At 42.1% G+C, this 19322-nt stretch overlaps 1 protein-coding gene across 2 annotated transcripts in view; it reads left to right on the forward strand.

Moving 5' to 3' along the window:
- Window positions 1-19322, forward strand: part of LOC127369399 (cadherin-20-like) — a 73835-nt gene that overhangs the window by 27158 nt on the left and 27355 nt on the right. Inside the window, exon 1 of one of the 2 annotated variants that reach the window (XM_051410760.1) lies at window positions 17486-17787. The exons of the other annotated variant lie outside the window; for it this stretch is intronic. The gene's annotated coding sequence lies outside the window, so the exon portion shown is untranslated. Of the gene's footprint in view, window positions 1-17485; window positions 17788-19322 lie in introns of those variants that run through there. 2 annotated transcript variants of the gene reach the window in all.

Below are 19322 nucleotides of genomic sequence, written 5' to 3' on the forward strand. Positions count from 1 at the left end.
CTCCAGGAACCAATATGTCAAACATTAACATACAGAGCAACCGAGTATCGCACAGAGGAATTCGGCTGTTTGGGACCAAGAATGTGTCATCCTGAGTTAAAGATATGTCAGCTTCCAGGGTGGCTTCCTGCTTCCCCATCACCCTCCGCTGCACCCAATACATCCATGTAGTCAATCTTTTTATTTTTCTATCTCTGTCTTCCAATCTGTACAGCCACATTTCAGGTTTTCTTTACTCTCTTTGGACGGAGAATCATCCCCATGTCTCTGGTTAGCTTTTCATTGATCAAACTTCTGCCTGTTTAGCTAATTGTTGGCAATTGTGAGCAGTGTGTAATTCATCCCCGGGCGCGATCCATCAGCCAATCAATCGTATTGATGTGCCGAAGTCTCCACGTCTCGACATGTGTTTACCACAGTGGTGTCGGGAACACATGCAGCGGGGTGGATGTTCATCATGTTGATGAATGTGCAATGCACTGAAATGGGAGGAAAGTCAGAAGAGTTATGCTCAATGGATGATTATTTTAACGTTCAACTATTATCTTTATTATTAATAATAACATATTTAATGTATTGTTTAATACCTCTTATTTTGAGTATCACTAAATATGACGCAACGGCACAATTTAAAGTTTAAATAGTTGCATAAAAAATCATCACTCAAGGTCCACTTACTAGCTTTTTGGAGCTTTCAGACGTCTTTGGGAAGTGTCTTTATTGAGCAAAAATAGAAACAGTTGCTCATTCTGGCTTCTCAAAGTGACGATGTGCTGCTTTTCATGTGCTGTTTCATATCATTCTAAACTGAAACTATTTGGAATTGGGACTTAGACTTAGACAAAAGGAGCAATTACACGTTACATTGGGCTTTGAGATCTTGCTTCGGCCTCGATTAATACAAAAAATAATTCATAAATGATGAAAATAATCAGTAGTTGGAGCCCTGGACAGAAGCCGGATTCAGTAAACAACCACCAGATGCAACTCACCTTTCTTGATAAACATACAGGGTTTTTGGGAAACCTGAAATTGTTCCCACAACTCATTGTGTGAGTAATGAACAGCAGGGCCCAGGACTCATTTTTTGATGGAGATGAATTACTAAGAAGAAAGAACGGAAGACAAAAAAAACAACACAAAAGCAGCTGAGACGCAAACTGACAACTCAGCCTCAGTGCACAGATCTGAAAGTCCAAGTCTCTGACAACGGAGATGGCAGCGCCTGCACTGGGTGACAGGCCCGATCCATTTGGCGCCGGCGAAGACACAAACACAAGCTGTCTAAAGGGAGTAAGGTAGACTTCAATCAGCTAAAAGGTGATAAAACATAATTAATTCAATCACCCACTCACTCTCTCTCCCTCTCCCCCCTTCTCTCTGTCCTCTGAGAGAAAAAGCAAAAAAAACCCACAGCAGTGAGCTTTTCTTCGTGAAGGGATGCATTCACAGAAGCAAGTTAATGGGAAACTGCACTCACAGTTTCTTTCAAAGAAGCCTCCTCTTTCTCTCTATTTATCCAGTCCTCAATAACAAGCTTGGGTCTGATTCTGTTCAGTTTCACATGGTAATACAGCCCATGTCATTAAACACACACTCGCTCACGCACCCACTTATACCCTGTGCATGCACACAAAAATAGACATCTGTATTCAAACACTGCATGCTGAGACCCTTTTTACGAGTCTACCTTCTGTCATTAACTGTAAGACCTGGAAAATGACAAATGACTGCCAGGTGAGAGATAAAAGACTGTCGAGTGAGCAAATGTATATACGTCTGTTTGTGTGTGTGTGTGTGCACTCATGCATCCGTTGAGCGCGATGCAAAGTAAACCAGTGAGAAAGGGCAACATTAGCGCTGCTCAGTGCCCTCACACTGTCTGAGAGACCATTAACACCCCAACCAGCCCAGCCTCCGTCAGGGTCAAGTAGGCCGCGATTACTCCACCGCGCCACGCTCCACCTCCCCTTGAAAAAGAGAGTGGGAGCTGGGAGGTGGGTGGGTGGGGTGTTGCCTCTGAAAATGAGTTAGCATCAGATTTCATGTCAGACTGGTGTGAAATATGCACCGGAAAAATTAGTTGTCTGTGAAGATCACGATGGCCTGAAGGTAGACATGTAGAGATCACAGAAGTGTGTGCTTCCTGAGTGTGTGTGTGTGTGTGTGTGCACCTTATTGTGAGCCAAAATGAGTAAGTGAGCAGGTAAAGTATGAGCGAATCTGAGTAGGAGAGTAGATGTTCATATTAGGCCGTACAGGCAGTGTATATCCCTGAGAACTGGTGCACCGGTGAAAGTAGAATCCACTTCCCCGAGGCGCTCGTCTCCCACTAGAGCAAGGTGTGAGGAATGAGAACAATAGCTGTTGAAGGCAGAGTCATGTTTCAGCACAATTGCTGCCCGCTGTAATACAAGGCCGCTACATCCTGTCTCCCATGACAACCAAGCCCTAAGCTCCAGGGACTGGTTGGTAACACAGGGGAAGGTTTGTCCTCTCCGGTGTTAACCTGACCACTACTGATGACGCGGTAAACAGAATCATGGAGGAAAACAACAGCCTTGTGTTAACAAGACAAAAACGCAAACAAATCAATATAAGTCAGTGAGTTTGAGAAAAGGCATTCATTCAAGCTATTTTCCCTTAAAAGATAAAACGGCTTTCATTAGCCTGCCACTACTTCCAATTAGACACTGGTTGACATGGGTTTTAATGTTTCTGCAATGTAGCTGCCAGTTGCAGCTGAGTTATATCAGTATCTTTTGATCAATTTTTAAAGATCTGCTAATCAATATTAATGTAATAGAACTTTTTAACAATAAATCAAATGGCTACATGTAATGTAAAAGACAAACCCATATTTAGCAATTTTGGGGGGTTTTACAGCACATTTACTATGTGTTCAGTATGAAGCAGCGATGACATTTTTCTAATAAAAAAAAGCTTTAATAAAGCCAGTGTACGCTACCTTCCCAGCACAGAATGACAGAGAAAGCTAGCAACAAGCTGGTGAAGAAAGTGGAACATCTAACAGCTAATACTCATTTTATATATAACAGACACCTGAGAGCTAAAGTGTGAGTGAATACTGGACTCAAACTCACTAACACAACTCCAAGAGAATGCTAATTTTGCACTGCGTTTGCTGAATGCATGAATGGGAAAAACAACAAACAATAAAAAGAAAATAACAAAATAACTTTTTTTATATTAACAATGGACTTGTTGCTTGTTGTAGCAATAAAGTTAGCGACTGACAGAGCCACATATATATTTCTTAGATGTTGGTGGAGACAACAAGCGATACCAGCAGACACAACCATTTTGTTTGGCCCTCTAGTGGCCAAGAACCACAAAAGCAGCTTTAAAGGTCCAGTGTGTAACATGTAAGAGGATCTATTAGCAAAAATGGAATATACATACATTGGTACGTTTTCATTAGTGTACAATCACCAGAAAATAAGAATTGTTGTATTTTGTTACCTTAGAATGAGGTGTTTTTATCTACAGAGTCTGCCATGTTAAAAATAATGTGTATATGTATTCAGTGTTTCACACAAGAATTCATGACAGGAAAGAAGAGCCTCTGAAATACTTTCTAGGAAACAAAACTTTCCTGAGCAATTAGATGAAAAAGAAAAGGTATATATAAAAAAAAATGAATTGCACTTTAGACAAATTGATTTTATGTCACAAATGATTAAAACTTAATATCAGCAAACTCATATATCATTCTAAATTCACTTAACATGGATTCTTTTTGACCTGGAAAGTTTGTGGACTGTGGAAGTTTGTTCAACTAAAATAATATGTAAATTGATTTTCAATGGCTCTACCCTCCACCTGAAGACCGATTACAGCATCACAGTGCAATGTAGCATAACCCGCATAAAGGACAGCACATTACAATCCCATTATAAACTAGTCATTTAGTTTGAATTGAGTCTTCTAATCTTGTTTTCCTAAAACCAGGTCAAGAATATCTGCCAGTGGAGTGATATCATAATGAATACAATTATTGTTTGAATTTGTTTCTAAAGCTGTTTTGCCTGTTATGAGAATTTATAAACTGTAATAAATGGACTCAAGGCGGGTCACAACATAAAAACCACCTAAAACATTGCTTTATAAACAATTACAATTTTGAGATGGATGTTTTCCAAAGCCGAAATACAGTTCTTGTTCCTTTTTTTGTGCACCGGTGGGTGATGTTGCCCATCAAGAAAGAACTAAAGAGCAAGAAAAGAAAGGGAGCATAATAGTTAGACAGACACACAATGAGACAGAAAGCGAAGGGAAACACAGAGAGGTTTCTGTCTCAGTGTGGATAATTACATTTCTACCTTTCTCTGGCAGTTGCATAGCCTTAATGCTCGTAATTAATTTCATTATTTTTGGCCCTGGCTGTTGAGTGCAGATTAGTTCTCTCTGAGTTGTGGGGATAAACACACGGTAATTGCTTATTACTCTCAGAGCCCGCATTAGATTATACTAAAGCCAACGAATTAGAAAATATCCAATCACCTTTAGCTAAAATTCAAAAAGCGGTTGTTATTGTCGTCGCTTGTTTTCATTTGTCCAATACGTCTTTCACTTTGTGCTGGACACTGTGGATCCACTTAGAACAATGCTCTGGCCCCTGGTACTCTGCAGCATTATCTTTGTTCTTTTTATGTGATTGTCCTCATTTTGTTTGTATTTTTTCTCAATTTAAGACTGCTATTAAGGCATACTAAATACATTTTAAGCCATTTACAACACATTCACACATTTTGGTATTCTTTGAAAGTCGTGTTTACAAAACCGTCTTTATTCTCAGTACAGAGAGCATCTTCTATTTCATCAAACTCACCCAAGTCCTTGTGTCTTTTTTCTTTTCCTGTACTATTTTTGGGAAGGTTAGCGTTGTTGCCCTTTTTTCAGTGTACAGACTTGCATTTATACCCGGGAGCTGGCCACTGCGAACAGAGTCCCCCCCTGCTGACTACTGAGCAGCAACAGGCTGGGGATGAAGTGCCTTTCTCAAGGGGACCTCAGTCGTTGTTTATCTTTAGCTGCCCGCTGAGAATTTTACCAGCTGGACTCGAACCGGCAGCCCTCTGGGCACATCGCTGGTTCTCCAGCATCTGTCCAATAATTAACTGGTGTGTGAAGTCAGTCACTGTGACAGTTCTTACCTGAAAATCAACGCATTCACTCTTCTTCATGGATGCGTTTCTGGGATATTAATATCTCAAGGCTCTCGAATTGCTGTTTCCCATCATACCAGTTACTTTTCTCTCTAAGTTATTGTCTTTCTCGTTTCACAATGAGCAGAATAATGTGAGTTGAAAAAGACATGCTTTGTGACCATTAACCCACTATGATCCAAAGGCTGTTATTGATATCGTTTACCAATAATACTACTAAAAAGACTTGTATACACTCAGAATCTAACACATGGCAGATACATAGTACCACGGACATATTTAGGTTTTTACCAAAATGCCATCCAATCTGTAATAACATATCATGTTTTCTTTGAAAACTTTGTTATCTATATTATCTATATTGTCCAAATGAATGATTCAGATGAAGTTGTAATTCAAAGGAAACAAAATTAGTTATTGGAACTTTTGTTTTACACACATGGAGGATTTGACCTAACATTGAAGCACAGTTTGTTGACTGCACCCTATCATTATACCCTATTAAGAAAGCAGTAAACCTTTGCAAGCAACTTGTCCTCAGGGCCACTGAGAAAGCCAAGTGTCCGGTACTCTCAGAAGCCTTTTGACAGCTCTAACGGCTCTAATAGACAGTCATGTAGTTACACAGTTCAGCAGGTTTGAAGCCCAAGAATACGCTTCAGGTTACAGTTATATACATGAAGTGTGAGCAGTTACTGTAGATAGGTCTAGATGTCTGTCAAACCAAAGCTGAAATGGGAAAGGAGAACCAGGATGAAAGTCAGAAACATGCCATGAAGACCACACAAAGTGCACCACATCATTGAGCACGCAACAAAACATCACTCACATCGGATCAGTTTTACTAGCTAAAAAAAAGTTATATAACTCTTAAAATCTACCTAAGTGCAGTAAATTAGCAGTTATACATTACATCCTTCTCCCTTTTGTAAAAGTATCCAAATATCTAACTATGCACTTCTGCTGTGTGGTTATACTTAAGTATCTCTCTGACTCAGGGCTCAATATCTTGTTACTTCTGCTCAAAGGCAGAAACCCACTTATCTGTCACCACCAGCAGAAAATCTACCTGAGAAGCACATCAGAGTGCAGGCTGTTATGAATAGATCATAACTCCCGTAACAAGATCTCAACACAGACACCTTATGTTCCATCAGGCGAGATGAGAGTTTGACAAGGACTGAGGGTAGGACTTCTGACAATGCTTCTTTGTATGGAGCCAATTTTCAATGTGGCTCAGTGAAAAGGCAACGTAACGAGATCTAGCAGTCGGGAGATGAACAGTGGGTACAATGACCCAACGGAAAAAGACAGACAGAAGGAGAGAGATCACTGTGGCAACAGAAATATATACTTCCAAGAAGTTTTATCACCTCTGTTTGTATCTTTGACGCTTTATTTGGATGTTTTGTTTTAATTACCTGTGCACTAATGAAGCAAAAGAACATAGCAACCGATTCACTCAAACTAGGAATCATTATTTTCTCACTTACCTCTTGTGGTATCCAGTCAGACAGATACAGTAGGTTTTTTAGACACCATACCAGTACAGTGGAGTTGAATGGAGTTTTGTTTGTTGCTCAAAGCATTGGGAAAAGATCAGGAACTACTTTTTACTGTAGAGATGATGCAGTTCAACAGCTTGTCCTGTGGATTATCCGGGGTAACTGGTGCATTTGCTTCCGGCTGGATTAGCAACAGTGCCAGAGCTCAAATTTTATTGAACATTTATATGAAAATAAACACATTTAAAGCTGCTATAATTGTATAAGTATGATGCTAAACCCACTGTATAACATGAACAGGGTCACTGGTAGTGGCAAACTCTCATTATTATCCCAACTCTTCAGTTCTTCGCACATCTACGGAGCATTGTAGTGTTCATTCTTTTAGTTTTAAGGCAACTTTACTGTTTTGGTTGAGTCTTAATAGCTCTCATCATCACATCACGTCACATATTTTACAGCTGCAGATGTTTTCAGAGAAAAAGCTCTAATGACCCACTGTGTGCTACATGCCCAGCACTTAACAGAACAAAGGCAAGTTTGAAACAAGCTGGTAAAAAATGGTGGAGAATTAAGCTCAAGACTCAATATTGGATTTATAACAGCTTATTGTGCTGCCCCCAAGTGGCCAAACACTTGATGCATGTTTAAAGTGCAGTATCAACTGATGTGATGGTTTAAAAGTTACCTGATCTTGAGGGCCTGAAACTTTTGAGACCTTCATCAATGCAAATCCACACAGTAAACCTTGGATCAGGTAGTATTCCATCAGTATTCATCGCTCTTAATGTGTAATGTATATGGTTTTAATGGGCTTAGTAGCAGCAGCAGTTTGCTACCTATAGGTTAGATACATTTTTTAAATCCTCCAAGTACAACAAATTCCACTCCCCTGTATTAGGGCAGCAACAGTAATGTCTATCTAGAATCCAGAACTATCTGCGCTGCTACATGTTTGTTTGTTTCTTTGTTTGTTTAAGTAAATTGGGTGAAATGTTTTATTGTATTTTAGCCCCTCACTAAGATTGCCTAGATACACCTAATTTAGAGGTAATCAAATCACTGGAGTCTGGGAAAATTATTTCTCAAAAAGAGTGGGAACCCTGATACTAAACCACCCCAAAATGCATTGCGTCTCTTTAGACTGTCCGGTGGTGGACTACGCGGCAGGCGGTTTGGTATCTTCGATACAGTCATGAGAAGACATCTCACTTGAGTATACCTTAGTGTGACAGAATGCTGCTGATGGCATACTTTGTTCATTTAGCAGGCAGTATACTGTACTTACGTTAGTGTGCGATTCCGAACACAACCTTAGTCGTCTTAATGATGTTGACTGGCCTGACACATCAGCCAATTAACATGATTCGACTCGTGGATAAAACTCATACCTTCAGTTTCTCGCGGTCAAGTCCACATGTACGTACAAACACATGCAGAGTGCAGCGTGCGTCTGCAGAGATGCAGAGCGCTTTAAAGCCTGACTAAATTTCATCTGAAGAACTGGAGGAGCTCTCCTGGGATGCAGCAGCCTGGCCCTGCCACTAAAGGTAATAGGGTCAGACAGCTGCGTATTAGCTGTGGATCATCTCCTTTGACACAGCCGTTGATCTCACTGGCGGCAGCAGTGCACAGTCCATACCTGTACCTGCCAGGCATATCTGTACTCACTGCAGAGAGGGGGGAGGTGGGTTGCTATGTTTAAGCAGCAGGCAGCGAGTGGAGCGCCTTCTCCCTCCTCGCTTCCCAGGTACACTTCACGCCTCGTGGCCTCTGCCTTCGAAGACGTCCTCACTCTGCATGTGAAGGGTGGCAAGTTTGTGTCTTGCAAAATGCACCGAAGCAGGTGCACACACTCTTATCACTCTAATATTCAACACCTTCTCTCCATTCATGCATTTTTGTTAGAAGAGGATAAATCCTGGGAAGATGGGAGGTCAGGCCATTAATTTCACAGAAACAAGAACAGATCAGACTTAGAGAGCTGCCTCTCCCCAAGGCCCCTCTACCGAACAAGACAAACACAAGGCCTGTAATTAAAGATGTAACAAAAGCTCTGTCAATTGTTTTCTCCTCTCAACTCCGCTGGCACGTCGCCTTGCATTATGGCACGAAGCTTAGTCTGGTGTGCTTCGTACACAAGGCTACGAGCGAAGGTTCAGCTGTCCTCACATCCACTCGGCTAAAAACTCCATTGCCCCTTTGAGAGGGAAAACTGCTCTACGGGTGCTGTGTTGTTCTTTTGTTTTAAGCCTCATAATATCATCGATGTTGATAATGAAATCCTTCAAAGCTCGCAGTGATTCATACTGCATGACTGAGCAGGTTGGGATTCGGAGTCTCGCTCAAGGACACTTTGACAGTGCACGTGCCTGTTGATGGACGTATGCTGGCTGTGGAGGGAATTGAACCTGTGAGCAGATTGGAGTTTTTGCTACAAACATTTCTCGGAGACAGAGCTGCTCTGGAGGCGGAAATAATCTTATTGATTAAGTTAAACCTCAGTGTGCAGAGCCAAAGAATTGCAGTGTTTCAGAGCGTGTTGAGGTAACTCACAAAAGAGTGGTCAAAATAGGATTTTTTAGGGGGATAACTTGCATTTTTTCCGGTTGGTACCATTGCACTTGGTTTTAGTAGTATTCTATCTTATCTTACCTGCCCTGAGTTACTTTGTGAGGGGACAACATGACATTTGTCCAATTAATTATCTACTGATATTACTTCCATGAACGTTCAACTACTTGTAACATTTGGATGGACTAATGAGCAATGTTAAACAGAAGTCTAACGGGGAAAAAAATTAGACGATCACACAGGTTTTAAATAAACATCCACATCATTCTTGGAAGTAAAATTACACTATTAACATTTGACTCCCTGGTTCATCTTTGACCTACTGTATACAAGCTATTTTCCTGTGAAATGAAGGATTATTAGCAACATTTCAGGTGCGCTCGCATTCGTTTTACCTCCAAATAAAGTCTTTATGATCGTCTAAACGCTTGTGTTTCTTACTTGCCTCATTTGTTTTTCTGTAATGACCCGACCACCAAAAAACAAAGGTAGGAAAAGGGGATTGTTTGCAGCATGCACTATAACACCGGGTCTCTTTTCTAGCTACAAACTTTAAAATACACTAACGGATCTCCTGCTCCTAATATTTTATGTCACTCTGACTTTCTGGCTACAGCGTCTCTACTAAATTTGCAGATGTCAATTTGGTGAATGTGGAGGTGTCACATTATCCCATTTTGTGCATCGGGAATGAATTCTGATTTAATTTTCCTGCAGATAATGCCCAGATCAGTCCCAGAAGTGTCACTTCTTCAAAAACTCATTCACAGCAGCGGAAGCAGTGATGGCAATTAATTCCGACTTTACGAGCGCTGGCCTGCTTTCTTCTACTTTCGTCAATACCAAGTGTTCCCACGTTCTTGGGATAGTTTTTGTCAGCTCCGTAAATGAGGTATTAAAATTCTCCTTTCTTTCTGAGGCTGTCTATCCAGCACACAAATGACTCTCTTTTAGAAATAACTGATGGCGACGTTTCTCAGACGCCTCCGGATTCAGCAGCCCAGAATGCTGCTTCACCGTGGGGCTGAGCACAGCAGTGGAGTCATTAAAGCAGTCAGAGAGATGATTTCAGATCAGTCTGTCACCAACCCCTGGGTTGCAACCCCAGCGTAGCGTTAATGGGAACATTATTAAATCAGCTAGAAAAACAGGTGCCAGATTTTACTCCGAATCAAGCAGCCACTTAAAGCATTGTTTCATCCTGCTCTCCTGCTTTTTTTTTCCGTTTTCTGAATATTTCTCATTTTCTTTTGATGTCTCTCCGCTAGCAGCGTAACAATCAGCTCATGATTCGATAAGATACAAGACAAAGAGTTCATAGTTCAATACACCTGAGATACGTTGGAATGAAAACAAGCTGTGGCTGCATGAAATCCTTCCTCCTTAGATAAAACGCGTGCAACAAACGTGATTTCAAACTTCACCATTTTTAAGGTTTTGGTGCAAAATGCAAATAGTCTCTTTCGTACAAGCAGATCTGTGTAAAATTAAACTGAAGAATGAAGGACTGAAACAAGTATCCGATATGGATAATGTACTAAGTATCAGAGTAAAATGTGTTCACTTTTTGGTCCAGGATGAAATATCTCAGTAACTATTGCATTCTTTGAACTTAGTACAGCTTCTGAAGGTCCCCAGAGAGAGGATGATTCCTTATGGCTTTGGTGATCCCCTGATTTTTTTCCTCCAGCACCACCATGAAATTTTGAGTAACCATGAACAACTTTTGAATGCGATTTACATGAAATTTGGCACATATATTCATGGTTCCAAAAGGAGTGTTAAACTTAGGTGATCCCAGAGCTTTTGATTATGACCAATTACCTGCTAACATGCTAGCATGGCTGTAGACTCTTGTATTAAGATTTAGAACAAAATGCAAAAAATCCATTTAATAAAAAGATAAAGCTGCTTTTTACACATTGATCTATCTGCATTAAACCAAACTGAAGTAAGAAAAATGTCTGCAGGAGAGTGTAATCGTAAAACTGCAATTAAAATTTATAGAATATAAAAGTGCCCCTTCTGGATTTTAATGTATGGACACTGAATTGGTACCTTTAGGGGCTTCCTAACTGATCAGTTTTAGCTGATGTTGTATTCCAGTGTCTGGCTCCATAATTGTCACAGTTTTTTTGTTTTACAATAGACTGCCTTGTTGTCCCTCCTCCATCCTCTTGTGTTCATACAGGATATTTAATGCTAATGCACTCTTGTGCATCCTGGCGTGTGCTCGCATGAAGGGGGCACAGAGGCTGGCTCCTGCTTACAAAGCCACACATACACACACATAAAATAAACACATGCACCTTCTATCCATCAGCACCTTGTAAAGTCACCAACATGGGAGTCTTCAACATAATCGCTGTAAGTGCACCGAGGCGGAAGTCGTGTTCTCTGGTAAAAGGGTTCACCGTCTACAGTCCAAGTTTCTTTGACCCCCTCGATGCGTGTTTAAAAGAATAGAGCCAATGGCAGAGCAAAGGTTTTGTGGATCTAAGACCTTCTGAGATAAACAAGTCCTTTGAAGCTTTTAGTTGCCAGGTGACAGAGAAAAAGTATTTTCCCCCGCAAAATTTGACCGAGCATGCTGTTACAGACCTTGGGAGCGAGCCTCCAGGTGGAGGGAGGATTTCATAACCATCCTAATTGATTTTTTTCATGCACCAGTAGTTAATGACTAGTTGGCAAAGATTGGACAACAGCTTCATCTACAGTGTTGCACAAGATGGACTTGTTTGAGGAGATGGAACAAATACAGCATCCTCTCTTCCTGCTATAACCCCTATTCCTTTCCTTTGTTTAGATTTATCGTGTTTATGTAGCTGGAAACGAAAATGGAAACTTTTCACGCACATAGCTTTGAAGGGACTGTTTTTTCCACTGTGATAAGCCAGGTTTGTTTCGGGGGTGGGGGGGGGGAGTGGCGGACAGTGTTGTTTAAACCCCCGCTGAACTATTTCATTCCTCTGATCACTGGATCAGTGTGGAACTACAAACACACAGAAACCAACAAAGGAGACATTTATCCTGTGTGTGTTTGTTTCTGGTTAGACGCGGCTGCCTGTGCATACACCCCCCGCATACCAAACGTGTAATGGAGCGCGCGCACTCCCCCTAATTGTTATTCTATTGACTCTGGGAAGTGGGGGGAGAGACTGAGCCAAACCTGCTGATATGAGACACGTGCACTTGCTACCGGGACATGAGCCCTTTTGAACCCGAGATATTGTGCCCATTAGTTTGGTTTAGGTTAATTAAGTTCTAAAAAAGCATCTCTTGCGCTTCCAAACACACTCCCTGAATGCTGCCACTGTGTGAGGTAAAATGCTCTGGAGTGGGATGCTATTTTGCATTTGGAGAAACACGTTTTCCTCTCATTTTTCTGCACTCATTTTTCGTTTGCATGTAAATAATTAAGCAGCGATGACATTGCAGACAGAATACATATGAATACATTCATAATTTTGGAATGTCATGTTCTGTGTTTGTTGCTTGCGTCAGTCACAACACGTGGTCCCCCTTAATTTATACTTCAAAAGTTACTTTAGTCTTTCATTTAAGATTCAGCAGACAGGGTCACAGGGACAAAGCACAGAGGAGGGGTTATGAGGAATGACAGAACAGGGAGGGGTAAATATCAGAGCCAGGCAAACTGTTCCTGAGGTTTGTGGTCCTGCTGCTCAGAGGCCCCACGTCTCCTCAGCTCCTGTCAGCTCATCAAGGCCAAGTCCCTGCCTATCCCCGCCGGAATACCGCATCAAACAGCCCGGGGAGCCTTTTATCCCAAACAGAATGCAGCCGCTTGTCACAGTGAAGGCTCTGCAACAAGCTGCACGCGGATGGCAAAGTTTAACACGGCGGAGTGAAAGTCAATACCCAGGCGAGGTGGCGTAGATCAGACACGAGAGGGGGGAACGGTGAAAAGGTCACCAGGAAAATGGGATCTTGAAAGACACAGCTTGTCTCACACAAGAGCACGCAAAGCAAGAAGCCAGATGATGCCAGGAAGGCGGTTAATGTCACGGTTCACTTTTTCCGACCTTGTGCCAATTCTGATGTCTTACAATTAAGGCCAAACATCTTTATTTTTGCCTTTTCCACCAATTACTGTAAAGGTTACTGCTTCAGTTGTGTTGCGTATACAAATCCTCCTTTCACGTGTGCATCTCCCTCAATAAAGAAACGATGACTTCCCCGTCTAATTTCCCTTTGTTTCGACCTGTAGCCAGAATCAGACATGAAAAGGCTTGACTGCGCACCCCAAAGACACAGAAGAGCTCTTTGTACTCAGGCTTGTTCTGCTCCATGCCATTTTTAATCATGGGCAGAAGGGAAGAGAGCTACTCCTCTTATCTTAGATGACATGGAGGCTTTGCTCCCCCTCTCTGGCGCTCTCTCATCTTGTTCTTCTGAAATCTAACCCTCTTTCATGCTTTCCCCTAGTGGTGGTTGTGGTGGCGAAGTGATACACTGAATGAGGCTGAATTTTGTTTAGGGTATTCTGTCTGAAGGCTTTTACATGATAAGGGTAAAGAAGAGCAGACAGCAAGCATGGTTTCACCTTCCTGGGCTGTATTTTTGATCAAGTCTAGTGCACCTAACTGTTGTCATTATTTTTAATTGACTATGGATGCATAGCACTATTAAGAACGTATTTAACTTTTAATCTTGGAAGAGAAGGTCAGGAGATTGTATTTAGTGAAGTATTTTCTGGACACAGACCTCCAAAATGTTGCCCGTGTCTTCTCAGTTGCTGACACAACCGACCCAATCTGAGGCGAGTTTGGTGTGTTGTTATCAAGTTGTGTAGATTCAGTTTTAGTCCTAGCTTTGTTTTCAGCAGTAAGTTTGTGCTGCACATGATAATTAAATTAAAATATATTGTGGGTGAAACAGAACAGACAAAAGGTATAACACGCCAGAAAACAAAAATCTGTCATAATACAAATATAGCTTACCTCAGCCACCTGGAAACTGCGATGGCTATAATTACTGCATTAATTATATCTAAAATCTCTATTAATTCTCTTGAAGAGAAAAAGATTTCAACTATTTTGAATATCAATCAAAAATGTCATTCGCTTCTCAGCTGTAAGGATTTGATGCATTTCTGAGATTTATGGGACAGTAAATTTAATATTTTTGGGTTTTGGATTGTTGGCCAGACAAAATAAAAGACATTTAAAGACGTCACCAGTGGCAACATTTCATAATCTAAGCTAATTGATCTGTGTGTGTAATAGTTAGCATATAGCATAATATAGTTGCAGCCCTATTGTACAAGACACTACCAGTGGGCTTATATGTGCTGTAAAACAACAGGCACTGGGGTTTTGTTACGCGTATACGCTGCTGGTGTATGTTGTCCTCCAGCTTGCATTGTTAGTCTCAGGGCAACTATCTTTACAGGCAGAGAGAGAGTCGCGACGGGCGAGAGAGCTTTCGATTGCAAAGACAGGGAGGGTAAACGAGAGCAAAGCAGTGAATCAAATAAATAAAGCCTTATTTTGTGATTGTTTCACGGCGGTTGCGTTCTAAAGCACAAATGAACTCGGCTACCGTCCCTCCTGCAGTATGTCGACTGTTTTTTATTGACGAAAGGCACTACACTCCGCTCCGGTGATAAAGCTATAAATTCTTTGCAATAAAAGCCCCTGTTATTTTGTTATTTAAAAGCTTTGATTATAAAGCAGCAAAATCAGGAAGTGTTGAGTTTTCAACAGCAGCAACTTAATGCGACTCCTGTACAACTGAAAGCGAACACAAAACAGTCAAATAAAGCAGATATCTGAAAGCACAAACAGGGATGCAGGGGAGAAACTAGACTTCAAACCACAGAGATTCAGTTAGATGCTGCAGAGGTACTGAGAGCTGAACACTCAGAGACTTTTAAAAAATGTCTGTCTGGTCTCTGGAGCTGAGTTTTGGAAAAACACATGCATGTTTATTGAGGGGGAGTTGTCACGGGTTGGCCACGATGGTTTGACTCGGCATGACCAAATGTGCTATATGCTGTCTATTATTTTGTCCTATATTAGGAAACCAGTCTGGCAGTATTTGCTGATTTTAACAACAACAAAATGTCTTTATAAATGTAATAAATCTCTGTATACTTGCCTGTTTGTGTGTCAATGGAAAATTATATCAGAGTGGACGGATACTTAAGTCACAAAGGGCTACTTAGGAGACAAAATGGCTAACAAGACAATAATGTAAGACTGATTAATGGAGTGGTAAGAAATGGGAATTGAGAGGATACTTCAGTCCAGAGAGGAAATGTAAATGTAACAACCATGAAATTTCCTTTCTTAATGAAAGACCTGAACAGTCTGTTGTAAGTCTTAAGTAAAAGGTACTGTGAGGTGACAGAACAAGTCATGCCCTTTATAAGCCTACAACCCTAAACCTTAAGAGAAGGCGTACTTGATCAGATGCGTGAAAGCACCGTGTCCCTACAACATCCTGCATATTATCACAAAACCAAAGTCCGGCAACATGCAGAACATAACTGTATCCAATCTATTTCTACGGCGGATCTAGGCCTTTGTGAAGGGATCCGAAGGGACCTGTTTTCCAGACGTCTACCACCATAACAGACTTTTAAAAACAGACAGAGGCCCTTCCCAAAGCCCTATAGCTTCAATTTGTTCTGCCAATTATTATCCTCTGCCCTGCCACAGTGATTGAAGGTGTTGTTCAATGGGCCTGAATGCCACCCTCTCCGTGGCCCGCCCTGACAAAAAGGGAGCCCCTGCCTTTTTTTGGGGGTCCAGTCAAGCATTCGCTGACAGATTGGCTGGGGCGCTAACCAGTCAGGTCTTCAAAGAGACAAAGGCGAGGGGAGGGCTGCAGGGGAAGGGAGGGAGGCCAGTGGTGAAGAAGAATGACCTGCCAAATGAGAAAGAAGACATATTGAAAGGGACAGAGTGGGAGAAAGAAAAAACATATTGAACCGATGGAGAAGTACAACCTTTTGACCATCTGGCTCGGTGGGTGACAACAGCCTTCATCTGTATTTTTAGAGCTGTACAACACACCAAATTACTCTGTCAGGAAGATTAAGGAGAGTCAAAGGGCTGTCGAGTGGAAAAAAAAAAAGAGCAAAGTTGTCCCAGTTGGCTATGAATAGTGGAGAAAGTCAAAACTTTGCTAGCTTATGTCTGCAGCTCCATCACTTTATTTTCACTCTTAATATAATATGGAAACAGTTCACACTATGTAATGAAAAAAACCCAAAATAAGAACCCGAGCAGCAGACTAGAACACTTCTTGTTTCTATGTAATATATTCTCATTTCTGTTTAAACATGGTTGAGTACATCTCCAATATGATTTCACTTTCCCCAGTCCTTCTCCTCCTGCGGAGAAATATGCAAGAAACTCAACTCTGAAAACCTCTTTTTGCTGCATTAATTCCATGATTGCTTAAATGAAACACTGCTATTTTCTCGCTCAGTGCTAAACAGGGATCAGATCTCCGTGACCATGACTAATCTTCCGCTGCGCTTTTTGTGCGTATTGGCGTGCACCTAATTTTTCAGGATCTTTTTCCCAATTTGGAAAACTAATTGCTTTGACTCTGACTGGGCAAGCAGCGGAATATAATGCAGTTTAAAGCTTCATCTTTTATGCCCATAAATCCCTCCACAGATCCAGCCGTGTACAACGCTGGCTCATTAAAATGCATTAGGGCAGGAGTGAGAGGGTAGGTGATTTTTTCTTCCCCCCCATCCTTTGCGTTTTTCCACTCCGCTGGTCAGTGATCCAAGGACCCTGCACTCCCGGCAATCTCGGCGCTCGCTCCCAGCCGTCACACACTCCCGAGTCCCCCCCCCCCACCATGCTGGTCACTTTATTCACTTGCAAATACCCTGAGATGAAATGAGTTGCTTTTGTGGTGCGTGCAGGAGCACTTCCCTCCACTCCTCGCTATCTGCCACCTCATGTCTCTCTCTCTCTTCTCATTCCTCCATCCCTTGCTTGCCACCTCTTTGATTTCCACCCCCCTCTCTCCCGCTGTAATTTCACCCCTATCCTGCTGTCAATCTACCCCCCTACGACTCTTTTCACTCCCCTCCTTCTTTCTCCACCTCTTGTCCGTCCACTGCTCCTTCCGGCTGGATTTCGCTTGGAGCCAGAGGAGGCCGTCCCACTGATTGTAAAGAGGGGGACAATTGGTCCTTTAGTCTGATTGGGTCCCCAGATAGGCAACACGACGGATGAGAGTGTGTAGACAGCTATGAGAGGCAGACAGCAGCAGTGACAGAGTAGAGGCAGCAAGAGAAGACATATATATATTTATATATAGATGGAGAGAGGGGAAACTTTACAAAGAGGACAGCGAGAGAGAGCGTGGACTCAAGGTGACTTTAGGGAAACTGATGCACTGCAGGCAGCAGCTTTCACAACTTTTACAAGGGAAATTTAGCGAGCGTGCAGGGAAAAGCAGAACAAAGAGATAACAGAAGAAGAAAAAGGAGCATTTTTCTGAGAAGGAAGAGGAATAAAGTAAAAAAGGTAAGGCGTGGAATTTTTGCCTAAAAAAAAAAAAAAAATGATCCTTGACTTTTAGCGGTCATGTTTTGAAACAGCAGCGCCAATGAGAAATGTCAATAATACTTTCAAGCCGTAAACAGGGAATGTTGAGGATGATTTAAGGGTGACTGGGGATTTGTCAGCTGTAACTGAGCGTTGCAGCACTGAGTGGAGATGGAGAGTGCTGAGATGAATAAGGCACGAGGTGGGAGCACTATTTCATTACTGCGCTGAATCAATATTTCATTTTTTTGTGTGTTAATTGATAAACACTGTTTACAGAAACAAATACATCGCATGTCTGCCTGTCAAAAGTAGGTCACGGTGATTATTCGGTGAGCCCTACCTCAGCCGGGAGGGGGGGGGAGGGGGTTTGGTGGCACACTAGAAAAACTTTTGTGAACACGAGCTGAGGCTCAAAGCGTGGCTCCAATTCTCAGCACGTCTGCACTGTCGCTACTTCAAACAAGTCATGCTGAAGGAGAGGAATGCCTATCTGCTTTTTACGGACCTCTGTTTGGCATTCAGACCTCATTCCCCAGCCTGAGCCAAGGTTCTAGTTTCTCAAGATGAGGACAGATTCATTTTTTTTTCTTTTTTCTATAAAACCCATTAAGCTATCGCCTGTCTTGTAAGCTCAGGCCGACAAATAAGACACTAGATTGGCATGTGCGCTCTCTCGCCGGGGCAGAAAGACTTTTCTTCCCATTATCAGTGTCAGCAAGAGGCGGTGAAGGATCTTCTGAAAGATGAGCATTGTGCGCGGGCCTCCATATTAACGACACCTCTCAGGGTTTTTGTGATTGGTTGAGGTATCTTAAATGACATTCCAGGACAGGAAATTGTCTAATAGAAGAGAGGATTCTCCAGCTGCCGCCATGTGGTGGATGGAAACTGTACATCCAGTTCTCCTCCCAGACAAAAAAAACCCAAATTCAAAAGAGATTATGAGTTCGATATTAATTTGAAAGGATCAGTCCCCAAGACACCGCTGTTTAATCTGCGGCGGAGTGACACTGATTGCAAACTTTTCCAGATGACGCTTATGCATGGTGACATCATTTCCATGCACCAGTGCCTGGGATGAATGCCAGTTTGTGTGATTTAATTTCTCCATAAATGACAAGGCTCCTTTTATGGCATCCACCGAGCAATGAATGAACTAAATGTGCATCGGGGAGGGATGGGGAGGAGAGCGAGCGAGTCCAAAACAAGAGAAAAGATTGAGGAATCGGAGAGAAAACTAAAAATAAGTGCAAGCGCTCAAATGATATAATAACAGACATAGCAGATGTTAAATGAATTTTTTTGGTCCATGCTATTACAAAAACAGGAGTAGAGGGCTGAGCAAACTTCTGAAGCTCACCCAGCACGCAAAGGCAGATAGAGAACGGAGGGAGGGAGTAATTAAAAACACCTTACAGTAAACGAGCCGCAGGGAGGGAGACGCTCGTCACGGCACAGCGGTGGCGGCGCACGCAGCTGCACAGACCGAGGCCCGGGGTGCTCCCTACAAT

This window comes from Dicentrarchus labrax, unplaced genomic scaffold (genome assembly GCF_905237075.1).
Source record: "Dicentrarchus labrax unplaced genomic scaffold, dlabrax2021, whole genome shotgun sequence".
Classification (NCBI taxonomy): domain Eukaryota; kingdom Metazoa; phylum Chordata; class Actinopteri; family Moronidae; genus Dicentrarchus; species Dicentrarchus labrax.